The sequence below is a fragment of the Maylandia zebra genome, linkage group LG2 (assembly GCF_041146795.1).
Source record: "Maylandia zebra isolate NMK-2024a linkage group LG2, Mzebra_GT3a, whole genome shotgun sequence".
NCBI classification, from domain to species: domain Eukaryota; kingdom Metazoa; phylum Chordata; class Actinopteri; order Cichliformes; family Cichlidae; genus Maylandia; species Maylandia zebra.
Genome location: NC_135168.1, coordinates 3,826,823 through 3,840,639, shown reverse-complemented (window position 1 = coordinate 3,840,639; position 13,817 = coordinate 3,826,823). Strand labels below are relative to the sequence as shown.

The 13,817-nt window shown below is 37.5% G+C and overlaps 1 long non-coding RNA gene across 1 annotated transcript; it reads left to right on the top strand.

Annotated features, from left to right (window-relative positions):
- The first annotated feature begins 8,326 nt into the window (after positions 1-8,326).
- Positions 8,327-9,273, top strand: LOC143413459 (uncharacterized). Its single transcript, XR_013094063.1, has 4 exons — positions 8,327-8,636; positions 8,817-8,957; positions 9,073-9,122; positions 9,192-9,273. It is a non-coding gene; the product is annotated as an uncharacterized LOC143413459 (long non-coding RNA).
- The last annotated feature ends 4,544 nt before the right edge of the window (positions 9,274-13,817 follow it).

Genomic DNA, 13,817 nt, shown 5'->3' with positions numbered 1-13,817 from the left:
TTTCTAAACAAGTTCTTTCTGTCTAACATTCACACACATGACATATGCATTGGCTGCAACGAGGGGTTAGCATCTTGTCCAAGGATATGTGACACAAACCACAAACCTTCTGATTAGTAGATGACCTGCTCTACCTCCCGAGCTACACCCGCCCCAAATTAACACTTAAACTCCCACTCCTACGTAGTTCACAGTCTGAAATCACAGGCATTTCAGATTGTATTTAACTGGGAATAATGCAGGAGTCAGAAATATTTGCTTTGCTTCCCTTTTCAGGAAATATCCTAATACCCAATAGCCATATTTACCAAATTGCTGGCTTGGTCCAGAGTTGACATGTCCAACATGATTGGAGGCACTTATGTTCACTAAAAAAACAAAAACATAAGAGAGAGAGCTATGTTCTAGGCAGTGCGATCTTACTAAAAGTCATCTAGAAATGGCGACATTTTACTCTTCACTGTTAAGCTTGATACATGTCTTCTTCCATGTCAGAGAGATTAAGATCCCCTGGTTGACTCATCTCCATTCAAAAGAGGGATAAAAGGACTTAAAAAGTAGTAAACCAATAATAATAAAGTGATAAAGAGTGTTACATCAGCGTTCATTTGTATGTGATTCTGCTAATCATTAATCAGGTTTAATTCAAGTCAAAGTATAATCAAATGTAAACCTAATTAATATAATGAATGAGAAAAAATAGCCTGGGTAATGAAAGGATTTGAACACCTGACCTTTCCACATAGACAGCAAAGTGAACATGAACTCTGACCCAGATCTCTGTGAGGGCAGGAGTGAGGCCTTGTCTGTAAGCTTGTTAGGAAGGAAGTATTGAGTCACTGAGGCAGAGCTTTGTCATTTTAGCAACTGGTATAAATATAGAGAAAACACAGGATGAACTGCAAAGGTTTTTGTTTAAAAAGTGTTCTTTTTATCTTTTTATGTGCCAATGACAAACGCAAAGTAATGGCTAAAGGCTTACACTCAAAAAGGTTATTTTAGCAGGAGCAGCACAAAACTCCAGAGCAAGACAGACGTCTCAGCTACTAACTATTATTAATGTTAAGGACTAAACGTGTGTTTAGGAGTCTGAATATGTTCTTTTCAGCTTTTCACTTGTGGTTTCAGTGAATGCTGTTCTGCATGTCAAGAGCAACGAGCAAAGCAGCACATAACATCTTTACTTTCAGACCAAGGTTAGGTTAGGTACCATTTCTCCATTCTATGGCTGACCACAGAAGCTGTTGACTCAGAACAGACCACACTATGAGCGCTCATCAAATATAAAGCAAGTGAAGAGCTACAAGACACTTGAGTGGGCTTTTTTAAACCTTTATAAAGAGACAAATGCTGCTCTCTTAAGGTTAAAACACTAAGTAAACAGCATAGTTTTGCAATTTTGTAGTGTATTGTTCCGTTTTTTTTGTTCATGCTGTAGTAATGTTGCACATTGTAGATCATTTTAATTTTGACAGGGTGAAAGTCCACAACTGTACTAAATGATGCACACTGGAATTTATTTCTTTGAGGATGTCAAACCTCCTGCACAATGCTGTGAAACGCTGCTATTATTAAAACAAGAAAGAAAAAAGAGTGAGTGAATTATCAGCACCTCCTCCATTTCTTCGCAACTACATAGGAAAAAACCCCAAAGTAAAGTAAAACTAGTCCCAGCATGACTGAACAGGTCTGAGTGTGTGTCCTTTTCTCAGATGTCCTTCAACAGCTTCTCTAGACTGTTCTAATTTAAATATGATTCGTGGTAATAATATAGTGTTATTTCAGTTTCCTAAAATAGATAAGACACTGGTGCAAGACCAACTGCTTGAGATTAAAACAGAGACACAGAGAGAAAACCCCTTTGTATTCACTCCTCTGTTTGAAAGCTCAACCACAGCAATGACTAAGTTGTCATGCATCAAGTCTGTCTATAGTTATCTCTGTGGGTTTCAGGTGCAAGTAGTGTGTGTACAAAAAACAAAAAGCAACAATCAAAGGAAAAAAAGAGATTAGAAAATGGACATGTAGGAGATTTAATATTTTTATACTTTAATTGCTACTTTTTAAATTATATTTTGCACTTGTTACTTTTCCTGTTTGCAGAAAAATGGGAAAACAGGAAAAGTAACACAGCCTAGTCTGACTGAATCTGTAGTCTTTTATCCAAGTCTCAGCTCTTTGCATTTATAGATTTATTCAAACATGCATCCCCACTTCAGTCAAAAATTTCTTATCACCTCCAGGTTTATGTTCTTTGCGTAAGAATGGTGTTCTGAAGTGAGTGCAGAGCATTTAAAATGTGACTGCAATGACTTTGTTGACTCTGTAGGCTGGTACTTGTGCTTAAGTAAGTTGCCCTGTTTCTGTCCTTGGGGTGCAGAACTGAATCAGTCTATTTGAGAAATTAATGCCTGTCCAGTAAGTGGTTCAGAGGGTGGTTAAATGATCCATGATGGATAGTAATTTATTTGATTTAGGAGTTGGTTTGGGTGAAGCATTGCATATATATCCACCACAGCTTTCCACAGCTGTAAGTCGACACATGGCATTTTATGTCATTAAAACAATTAATCTCTTTGTCAAAAATGTTTTAAAATATTTATTTGTTTTAGGGTTCATCGCACTTTCCAAAAGTTCTCTACATTTCTTTCATGAGAATAACAAGCAGAGGCACATGCAACAACTACTGTTACAAACAAATGCTGCGGTACACCATTTCTCCGCCCTTTGACCGACCACTGAAGGCGTTTCTTCAGAACAGGCCTCACTGTGAGCTTAAACAGGATATGAAGTGAGAGAGGAGCTACAGGAAGGCTTCAGGAGATTCGTTTTAGCTAAACAACGGATTTTTTAAATGTATACTTATTGATTTGTTCATCATTAGTTTTGTCAAGCCACATGCCCACCTCGGTGCTAAGTGAGGTGTGTGACAACACACTATACCAAAGCTTCATACCTACAGTCAGCAATGAAGCAAACATTTTAAGACATTGACAAAGAGGCCCAGTTGGGGTAGGGGGAGTGATTGACACCTCCTCTCTTCCATCAACAGCTATGAAGAACCACAAATAAGTGTGATAAAAGTGGTCAGTGTAGCTGAGAAGGTGATCATGTGCACTTTTTGTTTCTCCTTTAACTACTTTTCTGTGCTGTTTTGGTATGGATAATACTTGTAACGGTTATATAACGTCATTCTACATGCTTTTTAAAAAACTGATAAAACAGTGCTTCAAGACCAGCTTCCTGAGATGGTCGAGAGCGAGACAGGAAGAAAAGCCCCTTTGTACTCACACCTTTTTTGAAAGCCCAACCACGGAAATGCATGCTGCAAAGTTTCCATGCATCATTTGTTTGTCAGTGACGACTGCTGTGTATTTGTTTCTGCATTTCGCTGCGAAGGATTATGTAAAGAATCTTTTTTGGGGGGAGATTAAACAAACATATCCAGTGTTGTTCGTTACATTTATCTTAGAATAATTAGAAGCTGGGCACAGCAAAGTGTCAGTGGATACGAGTTTACTGCATAGCAAAACCCCAGCTTGTATTCAACTCTCTCTCTCTAAGTAGTGGTGAGGCAGACTAAAAATGTAGGCTGTGAGCAGGACTGTGATATACAACATTCAGATTTCTAGCTTTGACTGAAACTGAAACAATAATGATGTGATTTTGTGCAACCTTTTATAAACAACTACACTGTCAGACCATTATGGCTTGTAGTCAAAAATACATCAGTGCTAACACAAAATACTCCACATTGAAAGATTTTCTACAGTTATTTATTAGATTTTTACTGCCAGTAGGTACAGAGTAGTTTTGCCTGAAACCCACACATATAATTTTGGTAATTATTTGATGCAAGTGAATCATTTATAGTGTCAGACTTTTTGCTGCTTTCTTTGTCCTAAAAATAATATAATTAATTACAATTGCATGATGGTGATGACAGAGAGTTTGAGCGTCTTCAAACTTATTATTTCGGTTTAACATAACTAGTGTCTGAGTAAATTTGCAGATGCAGTGGGACAAAAAACCTAAACCTAAACCTAAAATTAGCTCAAGCTAAAGCCTAGCAGCCAGCTAGCAGCCTTCTCTGCCTTAAATCTAAGAACTTTCTCAGCCGTATATCAAAACTTAGGAAACTACATTATTTGAAGTGCTCATTAAAATTTAAACCCATGAGTTGGAAAAAAGAAAGTAAAGAAAGTAAAGAAAGTGCAGCTGTGCTGAAGAAAAATTGAGTTAGATAGCAAAACCAAATTCTGCACACTGCCACACTGACTTGATAAATGAGAATTTTACTTAAATCCTCTGTTTTGTACAAACATTACCCAACTTGGGTTTTATTAATACTATTCGATTATTGACTGGGGGAATCATACATCTACAGTCCTTGATGGGTCATATATGTATGAAAAACCTATTTGTGGTACATCAATTAAAATGAACGTGTAATTAACACTTTTTTCCATCAGATTTCCTCCTTTTTGGGGGATTCTCAAGAATCTGGAGCTGTCTTACAGGTTATCCGGTCTTTAAGTGATGCCTGCTTCCGGGCCCAAACTACCCTGTGTTTAATAAGGCTGTTGTGCTTTTAACATGTTTTAATGCTTTGTATGTCTATTTAACCTCAACAAGCCCCTGAAAACAGTAGGTGATCACTGTCGGCCTCTCTCGGTTTCAAGGTTCAAGGTTCAAGGTTCTTTATTTGTCACATGCATAGTTATACAAGTATAACTATAAGTAGCCTGACATTTTCTGACAAAATGGGGGGGGGGGGGGGGTGTAGAGGAAGAACATTATATATATATATATATATATATATATATATATATATATATATATATATATATATATATACACATAGTATATACACTGGGTGAATGTGCAGTAGTAGCAGCAAGCAGGTGAATTCTGTACATTAATATGAATAGACATCTGACTATTTTACAGGATAGACAATATAAACATATTTAAAATTAAAGGAATTGAAATGTACATTGTGCCTTGGTTTAGTTGCGGTTTTTATTACCGCAATTCATTTTAATGCTCAGTTTTTAAAGCCTCACAATGTAACTACAGCCCAGCCCATGCAGCAGTATATTAATGACTAATCTTATATTGCAGTTGTTCTCCTGACTGACGTTTGGTCCGTTTATAGCATCCTGCCATGCGATTGCATACCTAACCACACTTTAACCTCACTTTAACTTTTATTGAGTGAAAAAAGTTAGCGTTCATCCTCCAGCTTCATTGTTTATATTACGCTAACATAGCTGTGTTACTAGCGATTAGTTAGCACATCATCATATACTAGCTGGCCAAACGTCACTATTGTTTAGTTTTCTTTCTTCAGCTATGTTGGAAGTGATAGTATGTCTTAATTTGTTTCAGAAATCCCTCACTCAGAACATGGTATATTATATTTAGATGGAAACTAGCAAGCTAACTCCCTGCTAACTTCTAACTCCGTTAAATTTCATAAATTCTGTTTTCATGGATGCCTGGACGTTAAACTTACTTGTTACACCTGGTAGAGCAGAACACTGATCATTTTATTACAGACAAAAGAATTTAGACAGTTTTTCAACTCTGAGTGATGCCACAGTAATCGTTTGACCTCCAGCGTAGTTGGGCCCAGACACAGCTAATGATGTCAGACTTAAAGACCGGATAGAGTGTTAAGAGTTGTAAATCCATTCTTCAAAAAGAAATCTTTTCAACCCAGGGCACCAAATACTGATAAGGTGTCCATTGATGTTGGTTCTTTGATGCCCTGACAGGCAGTCTGTGAAGGCACCTGACCTGTTTGGGAGATTTGCATATTCTAATTTATTTTTTCATTTACCTTTAATGCTGGCACTATAAACTTATTTTGCTGAGTTTCACAAAACTAACCTAGCACAAGAAAAAAACAGAACATGTGTCTGGTACATTTAAATCCTTTTCAAATATTCCCATATAACAAGCTGGGAGTTAAGCAGTGCGAGTGTGTTCGCTGAAAGTCCAGGCATGGTTTATTTGTCTGTGTTTTTCATATTTTATGAACTCAACTGGGGCTCTCTTCCCTAATCTGGATGACTTGTTAACCAATCAGTGTTCAGCAAATGCTTATCTCATCCGCTTCCAGCGATGCACAGTAAGAGTAGACCTGCTATGCCTCCACATCAAAGTAAGGAGGTGGTTCGGCTATCTAACGAACCTGGGCATCAGATAGCTCGGGCACCTCCTGAGTGAAGTATCTGGACATGTCCCACCAGGAGGAGGCCCAGGGCGGACCCAGGACACGCTGGACATGCTGGAGATCTCTAGCTTGTCTGTTCCCCCAGACAAGCTAGAGCTGGTGGCTAGGGATAGACAGGTCTGGGACTCTCTACTTAGGTTGCTCCCCCCCAAACCTAAGCACTTACACTTCCGGATAAGTGGAAGAAAATGGATGGGTTAAAACACTGAACTAACAACCTAATGATTAGTTTCATAACATGCCTGTCAAGTAGCATGCTTTCATAATGGATTGTTTGCCATGGCCAAAGTCAAAGTCTAAAAGTCTAAAAAAATTATATTTTATTTTATTTGAATTTAGTTGTTTAACTTTGACACAGGACAAGCTGGAAACGTTGGATATCTCTAGATTGTCTGTTCCCTAGAGCTGGTGGCTAGGGAGAGAGAGATCACTGAACTTAACCAAACAGATCTGTGGATTAAGTTCAGTCATCAGTATCAATTTTAACATAGTTCCACAGCCAAACAAAACAGGACCCTTTTTTAAACCTGCATGGAAAATCTGAAAAATCTGGCTGAACAGTGACACGTAGACTGGAAAACATGAAGGCTCCTTAAAATCACGGAAATATGAATGGAATAATAAAGCGTAAAATCCACCTAGAATCTCAATTTGAGATCTTTTTAATCTATAAACAGTGGTTGACATAGTAACAGTAATACATAATGTACTTTATGTTTATCATAATGTCTCTTACATGATTGTATTGGATTTTATTTGGAGGTGTGTGTCAAGTTCTATATCATTTCTTCCACATATGCTTCCAGCTGGCACAGTCTAAACCAATCTGTCTTTCTTGCTTTCTCTAGGTTTCAGGTTGAGAAACCCACAAATATAAGATGACGCGTCTTACAATTGGTGTTGTTTCATGTGCTTATGCTGGAAACACATTTGACATTGTTTCCACTCCTGTAATGCAGTGAAACAACTTAACAAGAAGCCAATCAGAGTGCTCTGCAATTGTTTCCTCCCACTCGATATGATTATATTTAGACAAATCATTTAATTAAGTTTGCATCCCAGCAGTATCAAGAAAGAACATCAGAAATGAGGATTATATTTTATTTGCTGATGCTCAGTGTTGTGTGTAAGTATAATTAAAGGCCTGTGCTGCTGATATATTTTTGAAGTGTAGATGATTCCATTACTTGCTAATGACTGACTGGGCTGACTTTTTGTTTGGTTTATTTCAGATTGCTTAGAAGAGCAGATTTTTGAGACAAAGACTGCACATGTTGGAGCGACTATAAAGCTGACATGCCCCCGCAGGTCTATGGGAACCTTATTTTGGATCAAGCTTGTTTCTGGAAATTTTCCTAAAATCTTTGGAAGGTCATTTAGCTCTCAGAGGGTTGATCAGCGCATTAGAACTGCTACAGAGGATGGAATATTTGATTTATATATTACAAAAGTACAGGAAAGTGATACAGGAGTTTACTTCTGTGTGAAAACATTAAGTCGAGACTTAATATTTTTGAAAGGAACATTCCTGAAAGTAGAAGGTAAGTAGACAAAAAAATATTATAAGATATTTTTATTCCTAAATCCATGTTTGCACATTGTGTGTGTAAAGTTCGATAGTTTATTTCTTTATATGTGTGTGTATGTATGAGTTCACTACGACAGAGTATTAAGTCCACACTGAGAAAAATACCCAATATTATTACTGATCACTTTAAGAAGTCAAAATTTGAGATCAAAGTTAAACGTCTTTTTGGAGAAAACAATCCTAATACCATTTTAAGGGAAAAAGTTGAAATGTAGCGAGTACAGTGACAAGGACTACAAGGACTCTTTTAGCACATAAACACAGTGTCATGATAAGCGTAAGGACATTGGAAAGGTGGTGCAGAAAACGGCATCTGGTCAGACGGAAACACACAAACTTGTTTTTTGTAGAAGAAGAGTGATTTTGTACAAAATGAAATGGCTGGTAATGGACAGATGCAAGGTATCTTAAAAAAAATTAAAAGCAATTTTTTACATTGTTTTATTTGTTTCCATTTCTCAGGACCAGAAGCTGCTTTCACTACAGCTCTCCCATCTGATCCTGTCCATCTGGCACACACAGTGACACTGCAGTGTTCGATCCTCCGTGACTTTCAGAATAAAAGTTGTCCCACTGATAAGAAGATGTTCTGTTTAAGTGCCAAATCACATCCGTCACACCTGGATTTAAATTATAGTTGTATTAAGGGTGAAGATGAATATGAAAAGAATCCCGAGGAACTCTCAGCAAAGACATGTTTCTACAGCTACTTCAGAAACTTCAGCTCTTTTGATTCTCAGAAATATTACTGTGCGGTGGCCACGTGTGTAGAGTTATTTTCTGGGGATAAAAAAGGGGATACTGCAGGTAATTCTATCACATTTTAATATAATGCCAGAAATAGAAAATCTGTGCATTTGATTATATTTTGTTTTTTTAGCCAAGATTCTGTAATACCTAATCAACTTCCCCCGAAACCCCCCAAACTTTTTAATACTTGTAATCATTTTTAATATCCATGATTTATGTCTGTTCTTTCCATGGCAGCAGTTGACAGGAGCAAATCAAAAAGGGACAACATATTTTTTTACCTGTTTATCTCTACTCTGGCTATAAGTGTGATTGTTGTAGCCTTTCTAGTCTATTCCATCAAAAAACTAAAGAAGAATTCACATGTGTACTCTAATGGTAAGCAAAATTACACACACTGTACATCAATCTGTCAAACCATATTTGGCAAAAGTTAGCTCATTTGACTGTTTTATTTCCTTCTCTCTCTTTTTTTTTTTTTTTACAACTGCAGCTGCTCTGGAAACAAATGGAATTTCAGGTGGTGATCAGGAAATTCCACAGGTAATTAAATATATAAAAAGCTGTTAGTTATATGCATGTTTTAATCTCTAACATGTTCTGCTTCCTCAGACAGATGAGGATACGTTGGTATATTCTACAGCAACTTTTAAAAAAGTGAGTAAATCAGCGGAAAGACATAAAAAACCAACAGAGGAAGACAGCGTCTATGCTGCTGTCAAGGCTCCTGCCCTGGATTAACATCTATTATGGGATCTTTTATGTGAATATAGTTTTCCCCTTTTTTTGTTATAAATGTACATAAATAAACTTTATTATCTGGATACTTTTTGCATTTTAATCAGTTTTTATTAATAAACAGTAAAAAAAAAATCTTGTTAAAATATTGGTATTGGGACTTTCCAATAAATAAATTGTAAGAATCAAGAATCAGCAAAGGTAAAAGCATGTCTAAGTGGTGCCTTTGTTGTTGTTTAGAAGTGGCCAGGGCAAAGCAAACTATTTATTTTAGGTTGTATGTGAGTCAGTCATTTTGCTGCAGCATTCTGGATCAACTGAAGGCCTTCCAGAGAGCATTTATACAATACAAATACTAATATTAGTTTAAATACTAATATGCATATTATATTAATATTGCAGTAATTCCAACCTAGAAGTAATACATGTATGAACTAGCTTTTCAGCATCACTTTGATATAGAGATTGACAGACCACGTAACTTTCGCGCATTGCTTTGTAGGTACAAAAACAAAATCAAGACACTGCACTAAACGCTAGTATTTCCAGCACCGGTAATCATTAATTCTGCGGTTTTAATCCCTAATTGCATTTTATTTGCCCCAAAAACAGTTACGTACAAAATGACAAAGAACTCGGCAGGTCCGTACAAAGACTTGACGAAAAGGCAAAAAAAAAAGGACGAGGAAAAAATCAAAGGAGTGAAAGTGTCAGACCCATACGAGCATACAGAGTGGAGTAAGCACGTTAGCGTGCTGCCCAACTTTCATCACGCACATATTTATTATTATATGGTCCTAAGTGTGAGTACATACACTCACAAGATGTTTATTAACTTCAGATCCCTGCAACAAGCCCAGGTCCCGTTTACTTTGGTGATTTGGACTATTTCATTTCACAGCTGTTGTTAAATTCTTTTCCTTTATCTCCTGTACAGGCCAACGCAATCTATTTGTCATTTCAGGTTGTAGTGTTACACAACATTTTCAGATTAATAGAAATAAAATGAGTGTTTCATAATTCATTCAATTGATTGTCTTTATTTATAACTGGCATTATTGTTGCATTCTAATATAGAATCTTACAAGAAAGAGGCAAAATTGTATTTCATTATGCTTTATTAGCTGCTTCGGTGTAAAACAAATCAACAATGCAAAAAAAACCCCCAAAAAACACAACATACTGGAAAACAGTTATTCATCACTTGCTTGCTTCAATACAACCCTTGGGCACATATATGCGGGACGTTTCGTGGCTGTTTTGATATCGCTCTCTCTCTTAACCGATCAAATCTCGCTGTGGTAGCAGCTTTAAACTCGGTATGACCCAGGTTGATAGAGGGGGTCCAGTCTGGATCGCATTCCAGCATTTTGTTGGCTGATTTTCCTACAAACCACAACAAACATTAGCCCGCAAAGCCACAGTGAACAAAGCAGCATAGCGCAACAAATTCAATTCAAATTAATATGACTTATTTGTAACCTACATCAACTATTATGTTATGATAAATTACGTAATAACTACAACAAAAGACTTACCTTTGTGGAAATGCTTGGAGCAGACTAACGTGAGCTGGAGTGTTCTAAGACGTTATATTTGGTCTTCGAATGGCTGCAATCCAGGCCATTCGTCAGCTTTTTGTCGCATCGGAAACACGGCTTGAACAATTTCTCTTCAACGACGTAATCCGATAAAAAACAATCTCTTTACCCGTCGACTTCCCGTGGCTGTCATGCGACCGGCTATTGCAGTTAATAATACAACTGCTTCTTGTCATTTTTTGTGTTTCTTTTTATCGCTGTGTGATAGTTTTCATGTGAAAGCCTGCGTGCGCTAGTACCGCTTGCCACGCGTTCCCAGAATCCTTTGCGGTTTTACCCCGGAATGACGTCACATTTTCAATCTCTATAGGTTTCTAATTTTCTACCTATTTTCTACATATGTGTTTAATGTGGATGTTGGAGGACATACACAGATCAAAAATGACTCCTCAAACTATTACTGGAGAGCAAGCTAACGTAATCCAAAATAAACATCTGGTTCGACACATTTAGAAGTAGGAAATTAGAGGTCTTCCAGTGACACACAGTGGGATACTAGGGACAGGGTGAGATGGAGGCAGATGATCTGATGTGCTAAAGGTACTTTACTTACAATAAAATAACACAAAATGTTAATGTTTGTGGGGGTTTAACCTGTATGTTTTTAGCTGTAAGCTTTGTGTTTTGAACACATCTCAGTCACATTGTGTGTTGCATTAAAATGAATAAAAAGTTACTCACTTAAATCTTCTTAAATTAACTATTTTATACAAAAAAGTTAAATAATAAAAAGAAGCCAGGATGAAAGCAAATTGTATTCCTTAAGCCAGAGACAGTCCTGAAGGTTTGTCTCATCTCTGCTTTTCACGGATGATGTGGTTCTGTTGGCTTTAGCAGGTGATGGCCTCCAGCTCACTTTGGAATGGTTCACAGCCAAATGTGAAGCAGTGGGAATGAGAATCCACACCTCCACATCTGAGGCCATGGTCCTTAGCCGGAAAAGGGTGGAGTGCCCACTCTGGGTCAGGGACGAATTCTTGCCCCAAGTGGAAAAGTTTAAGTATCTCTGGGTCTTGTTCACGAGTGATGGGAAAAGGGAGCCGGAAGTGGACAGATGGATTGGTGCTGTGGCTGCAGCAATGCAGACGCTGCACCGGTCCGTCGTGGGCTCAGAGTAGAGCCACTGCTCCTTTACATCGAAAGGAGCCAGTTGAGGTGGTTCGGGCATCTAACAACGATGCCCGAACCACCAGGCAATATGTTTGAGCCTGTAAGGCCCATTTGTAACATCCTGTGTCCTGTATAGTGTGTTCTATGGAGAGTTTTTATTGTATGGGTAATAAGTTAAGTTATAAGTTAGTGATTATGAGTGGTTAAGAAAGCAAAAATGTTTACTAGTTTTCTCTCTGTAGCCCTACAGAACATGTTAAGTAAAATGATGATGTTTCCTATTGCAAAGGTTAAAAGGTCAATTTAACTGCAGTATCTTATTGGTTTTGAAAATACACTTTGTTAAAGGACCCCAAATGCACACACTGTTCATGCTTATTGCTTCTTTATTTTTGTCCCACACCTTGATGACAGTTCTTTAAGTTTGGCACCTACGCATGCAGCTTCTCCTCTGCACTCCCGTACACACTTTCATCCACTACGCTCAAGCCTCACTAAATCAACAAGGAAGAGAGAACGAGCTCATTAACAAAACCCTACACACCTGCCCCTCCAACCTCCCTGGCACTGCCCCTTAAGCTCACTGCACCACCCCTCTCCTGCAGCTGAGCCAGGGACCACACCCTTGCCACACTTTTTTCCCCCATTATTCAACAGCATAGCCAAGGTAAGAAATAGATTTTGTCCTATATTTCATATTTTATCAGATTTTAAATAGTAAATCTAAAATCTATGGTGTCCACCTTAAATTTGTGGTGACTTGGTGACTTGTAGATTTTAGAATCTGTAGCATTTTAATAAAATTCTGTTGTGGTATACAAGTGTCTATATTAAATTCCTTCTTTATGATATTCATTATAAAATGGACAGCTGATAAGGTTACCAAATGGTACTAAATTGGCTTTATTTTGCTCTGAATAGAACCAGAAGTTACTAAATTAACATTATAAGACTGTATGCCTTGTGTGTCAAACATAAAGATAAGATAACTTTGTCATTGCACAGTCATACACAGTACAATAATACAAACGTGGAAAACTGTCCCACGTCGGGACTGCGTACAACACAACACAACACAACACAACACAGTAACTTAAGTAATAAAAAGAAGAATAAGTGTATGTTTATTGCACAGTGTTATTATTGCACATTATTATTATTATTATTGCACCTTGTTATAAATATAAATATTATTATTGTTATTCTTGTTACCCCCCAAAAAGTCCAGGGAGGCAGCCAAACAGGTCAGGTGTTAGCATTGATTTAGGGCTATTGCCGTGTTGTAAAAGCTGTCCTTGAGTCTGAAGCACCTTTTTGTGTGCTGTGGTGCAGCTGGAGACCCATACAGAGATGCAGTATGTCAGCACACTTTGTTTTTTTGCTTGTCCCGTTTGGTTTTTTAGCCGTCAGAATTGATGTCTGAAAGCTAACAAAGATACCCAACAGATTTACTATGCCAAGTGGATCATCACGGCCTTGCTGTTTTGGTCCATTTGATCGACCTTTGTTGTTATAATTTATTTTATTTTATTTTCAGTTGTTAGATGGGACAGACATGGCTGGGGGATAGGAAAGGGAGAAAGAAAGATGAAGGAACAGAAAAACAGAGGAGAAAGGACCCTTAAAATGAAAAAAAAACCTCCCAGATCACCTGTGAAAGAAAAAAAAAAGAAAAAAGAGAGAACAAGCAAAAAAAGAGAGCAACATAATAAACACAGCACCATCACATTAATCTAGCTAACAGTAAATACTAAATATTGAATGTTGTTGTGCGACATGCAGGACCGAC